At 39.0% G+C, this 20738-nt stretch overlaps 1 pseudogene; it reads right to left on the bottom strand.

The window, feature by feature from the left end:
• The window catches only part of LOC127416017 (laminin subunit alpha-2-like), a 336769-nt pseudogene that overhangs the window by 249859 nt on the left and 66172 nt on the right, over window positions 1–20738 (bottom strand).

Below are 20738 nucleotides of genomic sequence, written 5' to 3'. Positions count from 1 at the left end.
ACATTCACATTAGAGACACTGTATGTCTCTAATCATCATTCTTCTGTCAGTGTTTCAAGCCTGTCTGACACCCTGTCTACACCCATTTCTGCAGTAGTATCAAAGTCATCATAAAATAACACATGGATTCTGGTGCATATTATGGCTGCATATAGCATGTTAGTGTCATGAATGCAGAATGTAAGCATGACAAATTACACATTATCTTCTGCATAGTCCTATATATTACATTTACATTTATGCATTTGGCAGATGCTTTTATCCAAAGTGACTTACAGTGCACTTATTACAGGGATAATCCCCCCAGAGCAACCTGGAGTTAAGTGCCTTGCTCAAGGACACAATGGTGGTGGCTGTGGGGATCGAACCGGCAACCTTCTGATTGCCAGTTATGTGCTTTAGCCCACTACGCCACCACAACTCCATATGGACAGGAAACAGGAACGATTAGTTCACCTTTCAACTCTTTTGGTCCGAGTCGTTCGTTCTTTTGTCACGTGACAGCCATATACGCTATGCATTGCATGCACAGGAAACAGAAATGATTAGTTCACCTCTCGAGTCTTATAGTCCGAGTCGTTCGTTCTTTTGTCACGTGACAGCCGTATACGCTATGCATTGCACACACAGGAAACAGAAATGATTAGTTCACCTCTCGAGTCTTCTAGTATACGCTATGCACATACGGCTGTCGCGTGACAAAAGAACAAACGACTCAGACTAGAAGATTCAGTCCAGAGGTGAACTAATCATTTGTTTCTCATAATTTGTCCTTGGCTGCATTATACATTTTTCCTTATTGGGACTATAATCAAAGTTTGCATAAGTAGACGTGTTGGGGGGATTTGGCTATTGAAAATGTAACATTTTAATTTAATTCTGCTCAAATTAACTAAATGACTTGAAAAAAGATTCGTTCATTTTGCTGAACGAGACTCAAAGATTCAAGTCAGTAAAATGATCCGATCTTCCCATCACTACTCTAAACGCCTCCCCCAGCGGTGTGGGTGGTTTCTGAATGTTCGCAAACAGTATGTCGTTGTTCGACTGTTTTTAACTTCTTTTTAGAACAAAGAAGAACTTAAGTACTGTATATCGGAGACTTTACTGGCAATTTTTTTCACTTGCTATTCACTTGTTTATAGTCAAAACAAATAAAAAAAAAATCTGCCAGTGCTCAATAAGTAATCCAAAGCATTTTAATTACGTTACTGACTTTGAATATGACTCAACGAATGACTTACTTCTGTAAATCTCTTCATGTTTAACTGGGTTAGGAGATAGTATTTTAATATTGAAAAACTAACACACTTCTATTTTAATTTATCCACATAATCATGTGACTAATATAGCTAGTGCCTCTCAGACTGCAAAATTACCCTTTGAATTTGAAAAGAAGTTTTTCAAATTCTTTGGGTACATTTATCCAAATTGCTGAATGCACGTGAGAAACATAATCCTCTATTTCATAACATAATTGTTCTTTGATGAAAACAGGTCAATCAGTGAGTTAATGAAATTGTAGGGGAGGTGGGTGGGTGGGTAGAGGCGTGTGATGTGGCATTTTTGTGGGAGAGATTTGTTAATGTGACAAGGAGGAGGGCGTGGCCGGGCCATGACGACTCACGCCCGGTGTCGCGGAGGACCACTGCCCAGCTGGCCGAGGACCAGGCGACAGTGTGTCCGGGGACCGGCGAGCCACTTTTTCTCTCTCTGTCTCTCCCCCTCGCTCTTTCCCTCTCCCTCCCCTCGTCTCTCCCAGGGATCCAGAGAGGCGGGGAAGACCTACTGGTGGAAGAATGGCCGGAAGGGCAACACCTCCCTTCCAGGAAGGGAGGGGAGTACGTCATGCAGGAGGTCTCCCCAGCCTGAATCAGGCGGTGGAGGAGTGTGACTAGGAGGAGGGCACGCCCGGCGCTGAATTGTCGTAATCAGCCGGGAGGGGGATAAAGATGAGCCGGGAGCACCAGTTTGAAAGAGAAAAAGAGAGACACACATGCAGACGCTGTGTGTTTGTGTGTATGTTTCTTTAAGTTCTTTTATGTCATTAAAGTTATGTTGACTGTTCTGCTGGTTCCCGCCTCTTCCTGGCCCATCCTTTACCCGTTAAAGTTAATTGCTGAGTGATTTTAATTAAAACCCATCTGTCTAAAGAGAAGAGGCTCATAATGGATGGGGTGGCACTGTTAGCTCCCATCATCCACACTCACAGATGGTGTTTAAACATCACTACACACTGACAAACACACATGTGTGCCACTTCCTGGTCTCGCTGATGCCAAAGCATCAGAACTCTTTAGAAACACCTGATTCACTCACCCATCTGGTGACGATGGGGTCGACATCTCGGGGGTCATTGAGGGCAAGGGTCATGAGGTCAGCATTTAGTGTGTGAATCCTCTGGAACTGCAGGTGGATGTAGCGGGAGGAGGTGAAGTTCAGTAACATGGGTGAGGGGTCGTCAGCACTGGGGCGGGCATTTATCAGCGACGTGTGAATCTGAAAGAGAGGGGAGTAAATGAAATGTGATGGATTGATGGATTTTTTCCCCCCTTTTTACTGTCCATTTAAACTGAATGCACTACATTTTGAAAGGATAAAAATAAAGCCAGTTCCAGTTGAGATTAATTGTGACCAATTATCATATTCTATTGACAGCACTATTTTTAATGCAAACACAGCTCTAAGAAGTGATTGTGTGTGCATTAGTGAGTTTAGATGTACTGGACAGTTATTTCTGGGTTAATGATGTGTGCTAATTAGTGCGGTGTGAGTGTAAACTGTCTGTTTTCAAAGGAGATGTTTGAGTGACATTTGAGTCAAGGTCTGTTCTAACCACCCACCTCCCTCATTAGCACGTAGGCACGCACGCACACACACGCACACACACACACACACATCAATACAGTCCTATGATCTGACAGCAGTAATTCTGACTTTCAGAAAATACACACAAACACACACACATTCTGTATTTAAACTGCTCCTGTTAGAGATGTGGACAACTTCCTAATTTATCATCAATAATGGTATAATTGATGCACATGTGTGTAATTCTACATGCACTGTATGTGGATCATTGACAAATAAGGTTGTCTGAGGTGACACAAATTTGAATTATTTAAAAAGTCATGTAAAAAGTGGAATGGTGTTTTGTGGTCCGGCAAGTCCACATTTAGAATAGTTTTTAGAACAAAATAGCCATCGTATTCTTCGGTCCAAAGAGGAAAAGGACCATCCAAGCCAGTGTCCGTCATGGTATGGGGGGGTGTCAGTGCCCATGGCATGGGTAACTAGCACATCTGTAAGGGAATCATTAATGCAGAAAGAGATGTACAAGATATGTACTGTACATATATTGCCATCCAGACTCTGCATTTTCCAGCAAGTCAACTTCAAACTAAATACTGCTCTATTGTGTGGGTGCTCTATTGGCCTGTCTGCAGTGTTGATCTGTCTCCAATTGAGAATGTGTGGCATTGAGAATGTATGGCATATTATGAAGTGCAAAATACGGCAGAAAAGGCCCCGTACAATTGCGCAGCTGAAAAAATGGATGAATGGGGGAAAATTCTGCTAACTAATCTGAACAAACTTGTGTTTTCAGTGCCCAAATGCTTAATAAGTGTTATTAGAAGAAATGGAGATGTTACACAGTGGTAAACACTTGACAGTCCCAACTTTTTTGGAGCATGTTGCAGTCATCTGATTTGAAATGAGTTCGTATATACTGTATATGTATATGTACTGTATATACTGATGAGCCAAAACATTATGACCACTCACAGGTGAAGCGAATAACATTGATCATCTCCTAACAAGGCCACATGTCAAGGTCTGGGTAGATTAGATGGTAAGCAAACAATCAGTATTCGTAGTCAATGTGCTGAATGCAGGAGAAATGGGCAGGAATAAAGACCTGAGCGACTTTGACAAGAGCCAAACTGTTATGGCCAGACGACTGGATCAGAGCATCTTTAAAACAGCAAGGCTTGTGGGGTGCTCCCGGTTAGCAGTGGTGAGTACCTACTGACAGTGGTCCGAGGAGGGACAAACCACAAACCGGTAGCACAAGGCTCATTAATGCATGAGGGTAATGGCTGCTATCCCGTCTGGTCCGAACTGACAGAAGGTCTGTGGCACAAGTCACAGAAAATTGTAATCGTGGTTACGGGAGGAATGTGTCACAACACATTCCAGAGTGCCCACGATGACCCCGTCCACCGTCGAAAGTGCCTATAATGGGCACGTGAGTGTTGGTACTGGACCTTGGAGCAGTGGAAGAAGGTCACCTGGTCTGATGAGTTCTGTTTTCTTCACATGGACGGCTGTGTACGTGTGCGCCGTTTACCTTGGGAACTGATGGCAACAGGAAGCACTGTGGGAAGATGACAAGCTGGTGGAGGGAGTGTGATGCTCTGGGCAATGTTCTGCTGGGAAACCCTGGGTCTGGCCATTCATGTAGACATCAATTTGACATGTGCCACCTACCTATACATTGTTGCAGACCAGGTATACCCCTTCATGGCAATGGTATTACCTGATGGCAGTGGCCTCTTTCAGCAGGATAATGCGCACATTGTTCAGGAATGGTTTGAGGAACATGATGAAGAGTTCAAGATGTTGCTCTGGTCCGATCCACAGTGGCTCCACCTCGCAACTTACAGGACTTGAAAGATCTGCTGCTAATGTCTTGTTGCCAGATACCACAGGACACTTTTAGGCATCTTGTAGAGTCCATGCCTCGGCGGGTCGGCACTGTTTGGTGGCAAGAGGAGGACCAACAACATATTAGGCAGGTGGTAATAATGTTTTGGCTCACCAGTGTATATTATATATATACATATATATATATATATATATATATATATATACTGAAAAAAATTCAGTTCATTAAATGAAGCTTAACATTGTCTTTGTATTTGTTTTTGAGTTGCCACAGTATGCAATAGATTTCATACAAAGGTATACACTACAGTCTTCAAAGACAAAGGACATCTGGCTCTAACAAGGACAGAAAGAGATGAGGAAGGCCAGATGTACAACAAAACAAGAGGATAAGTACATCAGAGTCTCTAGTTTGAGAAATAGATGTCTCACATGTCCTCAGCTAACAGCTTCATTGAATTTTACCTGCTCAACACCAGTTTCATGTGCAACGGTAAAGAGAAGACTCAGGGGTGCAGGCCTTATGGGAAGAATTGCAACGAAAAAGCCAATTTTGAAACAGAAAAACAAAAAGACAAGGTTAGAGTGGGCAAAGAAACACAGACATTGGACAACAGATAATTGGAAAAGAGTGTTCTGGATCTTAACCCCATTGAGCTTTTGTGGGATCAGCTAGAAAATGAAATCTCGTAATTAAATTTAAAAAAAATTCTCCAAAACATGTTTGCCACAATTACTGTAACCCCTAGACATTCTTATGAGTAAAATATATCTGAAGTATTTTCCCATTTATATTTTAAAATTTTTAGTACACCTGGGTGACTAGGAAAATGAAATTCTTCAGCCATGACTTCCTGTTTCACAGGGGTATAAATATTAGGTAACACACAAGTCAAATTCACTTAGTAATCCATTACAATGGGTAATACCAAAGAATAAAGTTATGATGTGCAGCAAAAGGTTGTTGAGCTTCACAAAATGGGTAGTGTAGGGAGGAACAATAAATCATGGTAAAATTCCAGACGGTTAGTATTACCATTTCAAATTTTAATTATCATTAAAATCATTTTGATTACAACGGTTTGAAAAACTCATTGGTGAGGATGGTTCAAGTGGCCAAAAATTCTCCAAGGATCACAGTTGGAGAACTGCAAAAATTAGTTGGGTCGGTTTACGGAGGCACCCTTGTGCAACAAGGATGTAAGACATGGTTCCCTGCTGCTCTTGGGGAAAGTTACATATTTATAAACTTTTTCACACAGTTTAATAAAATAACTTAGGACATGTTGTACAAATAGTTTACCAAGCTTGGTAGCAACATTTAAATTGGCTCAAATTCACCAAAATGCCATCGTCTCGGGGGAAAACTGACACAGGTTAGGGAGGGCACAGCAAAACTGCACACATGGCGAATGATGTCAATACGGCCTCAACAAAACCTAGGGCAGCTGACAATATACAAGGGACAATCCAGGACATGCTGGAATTAGTAAAAAATGACATATGCAAGAAAATTGATTCTCTATCCGATGATCTGCGTTCAGAGATCACCACAGTTCGACAGGATGTTAAAAAATGGCTGGAACCCTTGCAGCAGAAAGTGGACGCTAACTGCGGTACCATCAGGAAGTTAGAGCACTCATCATCTGACCACAGTGATCGCCTAACCGAACTGGAGACCGTGATCACCTTGCTCAGAAAACAAGTGGCTCACCTGAATGCAAAATGTGAAGACCTGGAGGGACGATCCAGAAGAAATAACATTCGTCTGGTTGGTTTGCCCGAGGGCACTGAGGGCCCTCAACCAACAGATTTTGTTGTGCAACTTTTGCAGGATACATTGCACCTCCCCCCGCCCGCTGGTTATCAGAGTTCACTACTATCATGCCCTCAACGAGATTCTATGACGTGCTGCGGAGATGTCTCCCCTCATGCACAATGGAAATAAACTGTCAGTCTTCACGGACTATACAACAGTTGTCAATAAGAAGTGGACAGCGTTCAGAGAGACAAAACGTCTTCCCATTCTTGTCCCGGAGTTATTTTTGGCCTTCTATTTCCTGCTGTTTTGAGGATCACCCTCTCCAACGGAGCCACACATAAGTTCGAAGATCCAGCTGCTGCATTGGACAAAACCATCCAGCCTGCAAATACTTAAGGTAACAATATGTAGGCCTAGGCAATATAGAGATACGTGCCTTGTCGGAATATACATTGATGGGACATGATAATGCCAGCTTGCCCGTCTACTCAGTCATTATCTATCTTTCAAATATGACCTTAGTTCATTGTATATTGTACCAGTTCATCTAGTTTATTGTTTCAATATAAGTCTGGTGTGGTAACATAGATGGTGACTTTTCCCTAGTCAAGAGAGCTTTGATTCCACTGTACTCATTATCATTCACTATATGACTTTCTCTCAGGCAGCATTTAGTTAGCTGCAGTTGTTTGAGTTGCATCTCGTTTGGGGAGATGCTTTTGCTGGGGTGGGTGGGTGAAAGTGTTTCTCATAGTTCATATGTTCTCTGTATGTGTGCCTTTACTTGTTTGTTTTTTTCATCCTTTTTTCTTTACTTGGTCTACCCACGATATGTGTAAAATATTGCAGTCAGTTATATGTCTTGATATATTCAATAAGTCACATCGGATATGACACAAACTAAAATAATTCATCAGCTGGGTGGGTGGAATTTAACATTTGTAAGTTGGAACTGTAAAGGAGTAAATTAACCAGTTAAACGCAGTAAGGTGTTACACCATCACCAACACTTTGGGGCCCAGATTGTTTACCTCCAGGAAACCCATTTAATAATTCATGATCACCTACAGTTAAGGAGAAGATTAGATGGTCAGGTATACCATTCTACATTTCAGGGTAAAGCCAGGGGAGCAGCAATTCTTATACATAGGTCAGTTCCTTTCGTGCATTCTGATGTTATAGCAGACCCAAATGGGAGGTTTGTCATTGTAACAGTGAAGATCAATACCTTCCCTGTTGCTCTTGCTAATATATATGCTCCAAACTGGGATAATGATAATTATTAAATGGACAAGGCAGGTAAGCTACTGGCCCATCAGTTATGACAAGAATTATCCTCTCATCATATTTCACAGATTCAAACCCCTTCAGGGCGAACAACAGATCCCAAGTTAATGAATGATCATTTTAAAGATTATTATATTTCCTTATATACATCCGATCAAACCAGCAACCACTCTGCTTTTAGTGACCTGAATTAACCCATCGTTGACTCTGATTCAGTTGCACGGTTGGAGGAATCCAACCCAAACTGATTCAGATGACCGGGGCCAGATGGGTATCCGGTAGAGTTCTACAAGAAATCTTTACATAAACTGGCCCCCATACTAATTGACACGTACAATGAATCATTTGACTCACTAAAGCTCCCTCAGACCCTCAATCAGGCCTCTATTTCCCCTTTGACTGTATCTCCTAATGCCCGATCAGTCATCTTAATGTGGATTTTAAGCTCCTGTCAAAACTGTTAGAAACATGTCTAGAATCCATACTACCATTAATAATTTCTCCAGATCAGACTGAGTTTATCAAAAATAGGCATTCTTTTTTTAATATCAGAAGACTATTTAACATCATATATAATCCTCCCCCTTCCACTGTTCCAGAGGCTTTAATCTCATTGGATGCAGAAAAAGCATTTGACCGTGTAGAATGGGAGTATCTCTTCTACACTTTGTACAAGTTAGGGTTCAGTGAGAAATGTATATTATGGGTGAGACTATTATATTCTGTGCCCCAAGCTGCGGTTAAGACTAATAACACTCGTTCAGAGTACTTCCACCTTCACCATTCTACTCGCCAGGGATGTCCTTTGAGTCTACTTCTCTTTGCCATTGCCATTGAGCCTCTTTCTATTGCATTATGGTCTGATTCAGCTATAAAGAGTATAAAAAGAATTGGCACAGAACAAAAGGTTTCACTGTACGCAGATGACCTTCTCCTTTATATTTCAGAATTTGATGTGTCAATACCTGCAGCACTTTCCATTTTAAAATCATTTGGTCTCATTTCAGGAGTTTTCCCATTAAATTACACAGCTAGAGATTGCCCTTTACACAACTTCCCATTTAAGATTGTATATCACAGATTAATCTACCTCGAGGTCTGTATCAATGACAAATTCAAAGACCTCTTTAAATATAATTTCTCCAGTTTGCTGCTTCAGGTTGAGAAGGATTTTGAATGCTGGTCATTGCTCCCCTTATCTTTGGCTGGTAGGATTAACTCGGTCAAAATGAAAATGCTTCCAAAATTCTCTTACTTTTTCCATGGCATACCTATTGTCCTTCCCCAACACTTATTTCACAAAATTGATAGTCTGATACTAAGCTTTATTTGGAATAAAAAGGTCCCCAAAATTTGTAAAATGCTTCTTCAGAGACCTAAACTATTAGGAGGGATGGCCTTACCCAACTTTCAGTTTTATTATTGGGCTGCAAACCTCAGGGTTATGCAATATCGGCTAAAACAAAAGTAAACCCATGACTGATCAATGTGACTCACCATGGAGGCATCTTCATGCATGCCAACCTCACTTGCAGCTTTGTTACACTCCCCCATTAAATGCCATGTTCTCCCTACACTAAAAATGTCATTGTTAAAACTACACTGAGATTTTGGAGACAATTTCGACATCGATTTGGACTACAAGCCTTTTCTATCTCTGCCCCTATAGCAGCGAACCTGGCATTTCCACCTTCACTGATGGACAGAACCTTCTCTCAGTGGTCAATAACTGGCCTAACAATGTTTAAAGATCTTTTTATAGATAATGTCTTTGCAACCTTCCAACAGTTACTAGAAAAATTCTCATTACCAAGACATAACTTTTTCAGATATTTGCAGATTTGCAGCTTTATTCTGGACCTGAACCCTCAGTTTCCTAGTCTCCCTTTCGCAACCCCTATTGACACCTTCCTGGAACCAATTCATATACAAAAGGTGTGATTTCCTATACGTATGATGCTACATGCGCTTTGCAGGATACCCCACTTACATCTATTAAATCTCAGTGGGAGGAGGACTTAGGAGAGAATATACAAGTTGAGCAATGGGGAGAAATTTTAAGTCGAGTACACTCCTCATCCTTTTGAGCCAGGCACGGCTTGATTCAGTGTAAAATCTTTCACCGCACTCACTGGACCAAAGTCAGACTCTCTAAAACATACCCAAACATTGATCCCATGTGTGATCACTGTCATCAAGCCCCTGCAACTACTGCACACATGTTTTGGTACTGTCCATTTATTTATAAATACTGGTCCAAGATTTTTGAAACTATATCTAGAGTTGTTGATACAAATGTTGAACCCCTAGCTGTTACAGCTCTCTTTGGCGCTTTCCCTCTGACACTTGACCTTCCAAAATATAAGACTGATTTTGTAGCCTTCATTACACTCCTGGCCAGATGCTTAATTTTGTTAGATTGGAAATCGCCCACTCCCCCCACACATTCCTTATGGATTAGGGATATTTTTAAGTTCATCAAATTAGAAAAAAATTGACACGCAATAAATGGTTCTTTTGAGAAATGTCACAAAATTTGGAGTCCTTTCCTCATCTATGTGGAAAAGTTAAACCTGACCAACCTGGATACATAACTTTTGTGTGTTAGGTCCCACCTCACCTCACCCCTCCCAGCCCAACGTAACTATTATCTAACTTATTACCTGAACAGTTAGCATTGTTGGGTGACCAAGCAGCTTGAAATGTTATTTTATGTATTTTCGTTTTTTTTTAGTTTCGTTTGTTTCTTTGGTTATTTGTGTATGACTGCCATATGTAAATTATATGTGGGAGTATTTGTGGGTGTACATGGGTGTGTGCATATATACATATATGTTTATGTATGTGTGTATGTGTGTGTATGTATGTGTGTGTGTGTGTGTGTGTGTGTGTGTGTGTGTGTGTGTGTGTGTATATATATATGTGTGTGTGTGTGTGTGTGTGTGTGTGTATTCCTTGTAAGAGGGACACCCTAATGTATAACTTCTCTCTACATATCTACCATGTGCGCATGGTCCGTTGTGCATGCTTGTATGCTTACATTGTTGGTCAATGGTATTTGTAACTGTATGGCAGTGTTGGTTGCTGTAAAGAAAACAATAAATAAAGTATGGAAAAAAAAAATTAATTAGTTGGGTCAGAAAGACTCCAGAACAACAATCAGACATCACCTACATCACAACAAGTTGTTTGGGAGGGTTTCAAGAAAAAAGCCTCTGCTCCCATCCAACAACAAATTCAAGCATCTTCAGTTTGTCAGACACTACTGGAACTTCAAATGGGACTGGGTTCTATGGTCAGATAAAACAAAAATTGAGCTTTTAGGAAGCAAACTCCAGAGATGGGTTTTGTGCACTCAGAGAGGTAGCTATATGGAAAAGTATCTCATGTCCACTGTTAAATATGGTTGTGAATATTTAATGTTATGGGGCTGTTTTTATGCCAGAGGTCCTGGACATCTTGTTCGGATACACGACATCAAATACCAACAGATAAAATATCTAAACCTGACTGCCTCTGCCAGAAAGCTTAAAATGAGCCATGGTTGGATCTTCCAGCAGGGCAATGATCTAAAACAAACATCAAAATCAACACAAAAATGGTTCACTGACCACAAAATCAAGGTTCTGCCATGGCCATCCATGGCAATAATGCATGTTAGACATTACATTATGGCGCAATTAGTGTCTGCCACTAATTATGTAAATATTTTAGGAGTGAATTCAGTGCATTTTAGGAGTGAGTACAGAGTGGATTCCACTCGAAAAACTGAAGTCTTTGTGAACAGAACAGAATTGGATTAAACACTCAGAAAAGAAGTGACAACCGTATTAAGCTGTACAGTATATGACCTGTGCATCCTTGTTCTCCTCTCTCATTAATACACATAAATATATTTTTCCAAATGCAGGAGGACAAACTATTGTATTTTCCCCTTGAAACTAACAATCAGTGAAGGTCTATACATGTCTTTATAACACATAATCTTTCTTTCTGTAATAAGGTATGCATGTCTTTACTCTCTACTGCTATCATAGACTCATTTGAAATAAGAGTTTGATGCACACTGTAAGTTCTGTGTAAGATCAGTGATGGCTAATTACACTTTGTTTGAAAAAAACCCTTTTAGCCTTTTGACATTTGCATATAAATTACTGACCTGGCCTCCGCGTTTACATTTATATGGGTGCTAAATTGCAGATGGTCTTTATCACTATCAAAAGGATGCTAAAATAGGTCGCCTCTGGAGTGTCTCCATCAAGCTTCAAACACATTCCACAGAAAGGGGGGTGACCCCCGTGCCAGGCACCAGAGCAGTTGTCTGTCTCCAGTAATTCCAATACACGTCACACACACACCTAAAGACATTTTCTCTATTTTAGGCCATAGTAAGCAGTTATAAATGTATCTGCTATATGCATGTGTTGTATGTATATTCCCCTATTATATTAGCTTAGTTAAAACCCTTTACTTGTATTAGTTAGACGTTAAATGCCTATATTCAAGTGTATGAGTGTATCTCTGCTTTAATATCGTCTGGAGGTTACCTTCTTGGTATCAAAATGATCTTCCCTTTATTTCTCACACAATAATGTACACCATGTGATCGTGAAATGCATCGAACAATTCTTACTATGTTTTGAATTAAAAGCTGCACTAGTGGTCCAGATCAGCAATAAAATGCGAATGGGCCATAAACGGAGACAAAGGATGTCTCTCCCGCTCAAAATGCATGCCTCTGATTGGCCACTCCACCCACAAAATGGGTGCGGCAATGAACTAGTAAAACTCCAGAACGCAGACTAATCATCGCTCAAAAACTCTTCTTCTTGAGATCAACACACTCCAAACTCTCCTCTTGAGTTTAACCTTCTGGCAGTGTTTACCTTCAAGTAACTTTGTGGATTTGCTGTGGACTTCTTCAACTCACTCCTAAAGAAATCGTTGAGAACCTCGTCTACCGCATCAAGACTCTTATTCAGCAACAAACCAATGCAAGTAACCATTTACAACTGATTAGATGTTTAAGTTTGAACCCCCTTTAAGGTGAATTGTGCCTCTGATGATTCTCATTTAGGTTGTGGTTAATTGATGTGAAATACTGCCATTCTCTGCTCTTCTCTCTCCTTTCCTTACTTTCCTTCATTCTATATATGTATGTTTTGCTTAGTTTGTTTGTATGTTAGTTATAGTTTCATTTATTAAATCCCTTATATTCACAATTGATTGTCTCTGTGTTCCGCTCACAATTCAAAGTCACTGAATGTTGCTCCTTGCTACATGCTAAACTACTGCTAGCACTGTATAAGTAGGAAGGCTATCGTTCCTTGGCCAGGAAAGTAATCTTCCTAGAATTGATAAATAATTATATTGTCTGCTCGGTGGACGGACAGATCAAGTAATTGTAATATCGATTCTGCTACAGTTAATTCTAAAATCTAATCTAAATATTTGTTATTAATTATAACCAGTTATAATTAATTATAAATAATTCCCTTTTTAAGATAATTTGCTACATATTTATATTGGACGGACAGATCAAATAATTGTAATATCGATTCTGCTACAGTTAATTCTAAAATCTAATCTAAATATTTGTTATTAATTATAACCAGTTATAATTAATTATAAATAATTCCCTTTTTAAGATAATTTGCTACATATTTATATTGGACGGACAGATCAAATAATTGTAATATCGATTCTGCTACAGTTAATTCTAAGATCTAATCTAAATATTTGTTATTAATTATAACCAGTTATAATTCATTATAAATAATTCCCTTGTTAAGCTAATTTGCTACATATTTATATTGGACGGACAGATCAAATAATTGTAATATCGATTCTGCTACAGTTAATTCTAAGATCTAATCTAAATATTTATTATTAATTATAAACAGTTATAATTCATTATAAATAATTCCCTTGTTAAGCTAATTTGCTACAACACTGTAAAATGTGGTAACCTGCAATTGTTACATTAAGGAACTAACCCCTAAAATGAGTTTTGTTTCTGTAACCTGATGTATTCATGTTGATTTAGTGATGTTAAAGCATATTTTGGAATTGAATAAAACCAGTTAATTTAGATGTTACCATATGAAGCACTTTTTTTTTCTTCATTTTTAAAAATGTTTTTTCAGTGTACAGTACTAAGCGGACATTCACAACTTGGCAGGGGTGTTGTTACTCATTTCACATGAAAAGAGGTTAGCCAATCATAACAGATGTAATTTACATCCATTAGTCTTAAAGGTACAGTTGCAAAAACAGCCTGTTTAAGGTGAGTGTCAGAGAGAGGGTGGAAAATGTTCATGAAAAACTAAATTATAATCAAGACAACTTGACCAACATCATAAGTGAAATGATGAATGATGATGAAACAGTATAGGATTTGACCTCTCTAAAACAATTGCAGTTTTAATGGTGTAAAAAGGGATCATTTTCTATCTGTTCCAGAGTGGAAATATAATCGAATTATATTTAGGTGGAAATGTTGAAATTTGGGTGGCAAGTTTGCTTGCAATTAGTCATTAAATCATTGATGTGTGACTATAGCCATGCACATGTCCCATGTACATTATAGTGTTTCAAATAAGTTACACTGTTTTGTATAGGCAGATAGAATATTGGATATGTTGTAAGTTACATGAGTCATCACCAAATTTACATCATGAAACAAAGTCTTATTAATGTTCCCTTTGATAAGTCCACCAGGAGGAATTGGGTATAGCTTTGGGTATTGCTTTGGTTTACTATACCCACAAGTGGTTAAATTAAAACAGTGATTAGTAGTCCATGAACAGTTTTGTGGGCTAGTGAAATTGTTTTCACTCATTTTACATTTTCCTGCACAATAAATCCCTTCCTTTCGGCTAGTCCAGATTAAGGTTTTTGGTCTATTGTCATAGGGTTTGTATAATGTTAAATTGAATTTATATTCTGTGTAACTCATGTGTGTGGTGTTGGGCCTCATGTATTCAGATAGAAGACAAAGGCAGGCCTAACACAGTCGTAAAACCTAACTCAGGCCCCCACATAACAAGTCATAAATCTTACTGATAAAAACCGCGCCAAAATCAAACAACGGGAGTCCAAAACAGACTACAAATCCCATGAAGCCTTGCTCACAAAAGGATCGAACTCTCAACTCCTATTGGATGAGGCACACAACAGAACGCACCTCAAACCATGACATCATCAGGAGTAGAAATACCTCTGAAATGCTTCCGGGATTTGCTTCCAGCAACTTTGTTTGCAGTGTGTAGACGCAGCTCATTGCTGCTTTCAGGTGCAACCTCGTGGCACAAGGAAGTAACGTCCGACTTGAAACTGTGGCCATACAATCTCCATCTCACTGGATGAGTTGAGATTACTCTGTGTTCAACCGAACACTCTAACGGATCCGAAGGAGACCGCCGAGCAATCCGCATCTTCATCCGTTTGCCTGCAGAAGTGAAGAGATTAAAGATTTCTCTTCCATCTTCAATCAAGTCGACATTTCTGAGTTCTCCGCCAGCCCGCCGAGAATCAACAGCCGTACCGCCCGCCGACAGAGCGAGGAAACGGCCTCCCGTCATCACCCGAGCCTCAAGGAACCAGGTCGGAATTAAAGGACGGATGAACACACATTCTGTCCTCATGCGATTTTGCTGTATTTTGGTCCAACCAAATTGGACTGTTGTGCATTTTCACCATATCGGTTGAAACCGGCAAACTGAGTTATCCATTAAAGAGTCAAAGAACACGGGACTTTTATGAGCCGTCCACCGCGTCTCTGAGTGATAAACTAACAGCTGCTTTCTCTCCCACGATCGTGAAATCAGCTTAAGGGCCGTCACTTAATTCTCTCTCTCTCTCGTACTAACCACACACACACACACACACACGCACACACACGCACACACCTTATGTGTTATAGGATTATTTTTATTTCCATATCTAATCATATCACTGTTTAGTTTGTAGTTGTATTGACTGCATTGTATTAATTATTAATTGATATTACTGCATAAATAAACTTTGTTTATATTACAAAGAGAAGTGTTTTGGTTTGTTTTGCATACGCCTGTGTCATACTGACGGGATGTCAGTGCTCGGATTCAAGGCTTCATTCATTGTTTTTTTCCCGAAAATCGATATTCTTCGGATGTCGATTTTCCTAAGAAAACAATCTAATATTGAGACTGTTTTACTATCTGGTTATTAGTCCCTAATTCCAGGGTGGTGCCCCGTCAATGTTAATCCTTATTAATAGTCTATTGATTTTTGATAATTTATAATTATCTTTGATGATTATTGAATTTGAATGATCAATAAGCTAGTGTTAATTTTAATTAATGTTTCATCGATATTAACAATTAACGATTATCTTTGATAATTGTTGATTTAAAGGATTAAAAAAGCTAACATTGATTCTCATCAATGTTCTATTGATTTTAATTATTAATAATTATCTTTGATAATTATTAATTATTGCTAATAACCAAACCCGCTCCTAAATGTAGCACACTACATTTACTGGAGCCCCATATGAGGTTTTAATGAGTTAGATTCAATTAATTAATTTAAATATTAATTAATAACTAAAGAAATAATTATTAATTATTTCTGATAGTAACACTGATCTAAACAACCAGTAAAGCCCTACAGTGGTGTTTAGTGTTTCTGTGTGGGTGCACCTATATGTGGCAGGTTCCAAATTGTTAACAAAATAGCAGATTTTAGGGTCTATGCCATCATTGTTTTTCTCATATAAAGTGCGCATCCCACCTTCTTTAGCTCCTGGACATCATTTTAATTGATACCAGGCAGTGATATTGTGCTGGGATGGCCGTGCTGGTGTGTCTGTTGGTATGTTTTATGTATGCGGGATGGGCAGAACCTAATTTACAACAGATTTGTGATGTGCAATTTTGTTCCGGTGCTACTCCGTGAGGCCATGTAACTATTTATTTGGGTGTAATAAGAATTTGAGAGGTGTATGGCCCCTTCGTATATTTCCATACCCATCTGCCGCATCCTAATGTATGTGTGAGCAATACCCGTTGATCCAGCTTGATGCAGGTGGGTCCGGACAACTTTTGGCATCTGTCCCTCACGAGATTGCAACCTGAAATGGGAACAACCACAGAGAGAAAACAGTTAATGTTGAACCTTTTATTAATTTGCATTTAGACATATAGTACTTTCTTCATTTTCCTCCGATGGTCACAGCCAAACTGTTACAGACAGCTTTAGTCTCATATTGTATGGTTTGTGCCATCAGGGGGAAGATGCATTTTGCTTTACAAAAACATGTACCAATACAATGTCTAATACAAATGTAGTTCCAGAGATCAAATTAGACTGAGCATCTTTGGTGAGATCTGAAACTTTGAGTATTTTAATCACCCTTTCATTCATTAGCTCAAATGACCTGATGCCCATAGCTTTATTTATTTATTTATTTGTTATTGTTCTCAACACAGCTCTGTGGTCAAAGAATCAATTTACCTCTTTTGGTGATGTGTTGTCTGCTTAGCATTTTTAAAGGGTGCTATTCACACATTTGATCATCTATGATCTCTGTGGTCTGTCAGGGTTGTGAAATTTCTGCCTAATGTTTAGCATTTTACACACATTTTTCATTGTCTACACAGTAGAATGGTTCCCCTGATCAGATTTAATTTGAATTGGTGCTTCTCAGCGAGAGATGATTTGGTTCGTTATCATGTGGCAGCATTGATGCACAGCAAAAAACGACCGTATACCCTCCCTCTTGGCACTGATAAGCGAACCAATGAAATTCGATAGCAAGAATTCTTCAAGGCCTGTAAGGTTGTTCGGTTGGCAGTGTCATTAAAAATATACATGGCCATGCTTGGCCATTATAATATAATGCATAATGTGATTATAATACAATTATATTATATTAAAAATAGTATAAATTAAAATAATTTTATTACTGGTCTCTGGAGGTTCTCTGGAATGAGATATTTGTCATCTCGCTGCTCTTTTAAGAATACATGCCTTAATTGTGTAAAATTACTGGTAGTCACATGGAATTTTGTACTCCATATGGTTTAACTGCAGCTATATGGTAAATAGCACAGTGTGCCATATCAGAGATAAACATATCCGACATAGTCACACATTCAGCTTGAAACTGATGAATAATTTCAAGAGAAACGTGATTGCAGTTATTTAAACTTTACACAAGACAAAAAGTCTAGAATGCCCGAAGCATTTTCAACCGTTAACCTAAGTGTTTCTTGTAACACTTACAGCAGAAACAGTCAAGTGTTTTCAGAAATAAACTGCATTAGCTTATGTGTACATGCAGTATCACAAACAACTATCATCGTGTGTGTTCTATGATAACAACAGTGTTTAGCATAGTTGCAAATGTAAAAATAGGTTGTTATAGTACTCTTTACTGATTTATAAATTAGTGACATTTCTTTTGTTACTATTTATTTTTTTATCACATCACTGTTTTTCCCAGCCTAGCTTTTCATATGCAAACACATCGACTTGCAATGTTTATATCTCAATCACTACTTTTTAGTTGTTTACAGTTGCTACCCACTCATTCTTTTGAAATGTTGCAAGTTCCTTGCAGCAAATTAAATAAACAATAGCGACGGTGTTCATTGATTTTAAAATGAAAGTTCCAATTGCAATCCTCCCTTGAATACCAGAATAAAATTTTGGATGATGTTTTTTCCAGTTTAAGTTTGATCTCTCATCACTTGGGCAAACAAAGAGATCATTAATTTGCAGAGCAACAGATTTCGTTTCTCGTATACTGCCGCTACCACTTCCCTGATAAACATGTGGTTTTGTCTAATTTCTTTAGCCCCACCAGATTTTTCGGTCTCCGATCTAACAGTGGGTATTCCGACCCATTCTACAAAATGTGTCTATATGGGGTGCATCTGTGCTTTCCCTCAACAATTCTAAAAGGCAAAAAGAATGGACTTACCACAGCAGCTGAAGACAGAGAAGTAGAAGCTCAAACCTCATGTCCTGTGCGGAATGGAACTGAATGTCACGCTGAAAAGACATCACTCGCTCGCTGGAGATCACAAAGAATGGTCACCACTGTAAAAAGGGATAATTTTCTATCCGTTCCAGAGTGGAACTTCAATAAATTGCCCTTTGAAGGTCTCTGCATTGTTCTGTCTTTTCTGAGTGCTGAAGTAAAGCAAGTGTTTTACACTTTACAAATTGATTCCGTTATTCATTTTATCTGACTCCAATTTTATATTAATCTGACTCCAATTTTAAGTTGACCTCTAATTTAGATTACAGCTCTAATTAACTTCTGATCATTCTTTTAATTTGATCTTTTTAAGTTATTGATTACTCTGAATCATCTTAATTTTCATTATCCTTTCATCCGGGTCCCGATTGTCGCTTAGAGTCATATGCCGGCTGATTAATTACATAGATCTCACGGACACAAAATCGCCAGCCCATTCATAGTCAGCGGTTGCAGGGTTTACTAATATCATCTGGTTCGGCCTCCTACTGCTTGCTCATAACCAGATGATAGTTTTATTTAGTCACGTTTCATACAACTTGCTAAGACGGTGATAAGCAGTGACTGGTAGTCTTACGTGATTTTCTCCTATTCATAAGCTCCAGTAATGATCATTATCCTGGACATAAGTTTGCGGTAAGAAAAGGTGTCCCTCGAATCTACCGGTGATAAATGATTTTGGATGAATACAGAATAGATCAAAAAGTAACAATTTATTTGCCAGGTAGGATTTAAAATGTAAGTTACAAAATCAATCAAAGCCAATTTCACACATGATCAGAATAAATAAACATTTCTAAAAAGAAAAGACAAGTCAAAGAAACATACCTGACAAAACTACATGCAGCGGTACAGCATAGGAGATCTGCTTACAGATTCCTGGTGAAAACGACTACACACATCAATTGTGTGGGATATCTGCTTACAGATTCCCTGAGCTTCTTGCCAACTTTCCTTAAATACCCAGACAGAATAAACATTGTGTACCAATGGAATTATCCTTTGAACAATGAGAATTTGGGGGTGAATGTGTTCTTGACTTCCTGGGGTTTAACCTTGTTAACATACAGGAGATCATTTCAATTGCAGGTCAAGGAGGGGGATAGACCTCCAGAATTATGCAGTATTTGGCAAAGACCTTATAACTTTGTCACCATTGGTTTTATCAACATGGGAGAGAGACCATTATACCAGTCGCACAGAGACCTCCTAAATGATATCAAACACATACAGTTGCGTTCTTTGTTTTCATGGTATTTGTTATATTTTTACATATAAATCTTGTGTCTTTGTATTGGTCCTGAGCTGTTGAAGGGGAGAAGGGGGAGAGAGAAGAGGGGGCAGCAAGGCGATTTGCAATTTATCACATGTGGTGATATTCAGGTGTAGATTTCAGCTTTTGTGAGAGAGTTCTATGACATTGATTCTCGCAGAGATCTTTGACTTTTACCGGAAATGGCGCCTTTTGGTTGTAGACATCCTGGTGCCAGCCTTACAATGGCACATGCCATTAATTTCATAATTCATTTCATAATTTTATTTTGCTGACCTCTATGATTAAAGGTCTTTCTCACCTCACCGTTCTCCAGATGATGGATTTTCGAGTAGAAGGAAGTACAGATGACCTCATCGTCATGTGTGTAGGACGGTGGGCCTGTTCTGGGGATTTTAAAGCATGTGATGCACTCTGTGTCTGTAATGGCATAATACTGCCACGGCATGAATGTTTCACCGTCCAGAGAATGTTCCAGAATCCAGTTGCCTGGCTGAGGAGAGTTTGCTGCCTTCAGGATCACATAAGTGATCTGGAACACCTGTGTTTGAGAAGAATACTACTTTAAAATCCACTTAAAATGCTGTTATATACTGTATCTATTAGGGCTGTCTAACAATTAAAATATTTAATCGCGATTAATTGCAATATCTTTATAAATATGAGTGGACAAAATATGCTTCATCCAGATTTACACTGGCAGCCAAACATGTGGAATA

The sequence above is a fragment of the Myxocyprinus asiaticus genome, chromosome 25 (assembly GCF_019703515.2).
Source record: "Myxocyprinus asiaticus isolate MX2 ecotype Aquarium Trade chromosome 25, UBuf_Myxa_2, whole genome shotgun sequence".
Classification (NCBI taxonomy): Eukaryota; Metazoa; Chordata; class Actinopteri; order Cypriniformes; family Catostomidae; genus Myxocyprinus; species Myxocyprinus asiaticus.
The sequence above is the reverse complement of the archived record's forward strand: the minus strand, read 5'-3'. Positions and strand labels throughout refer to the sequence as shown.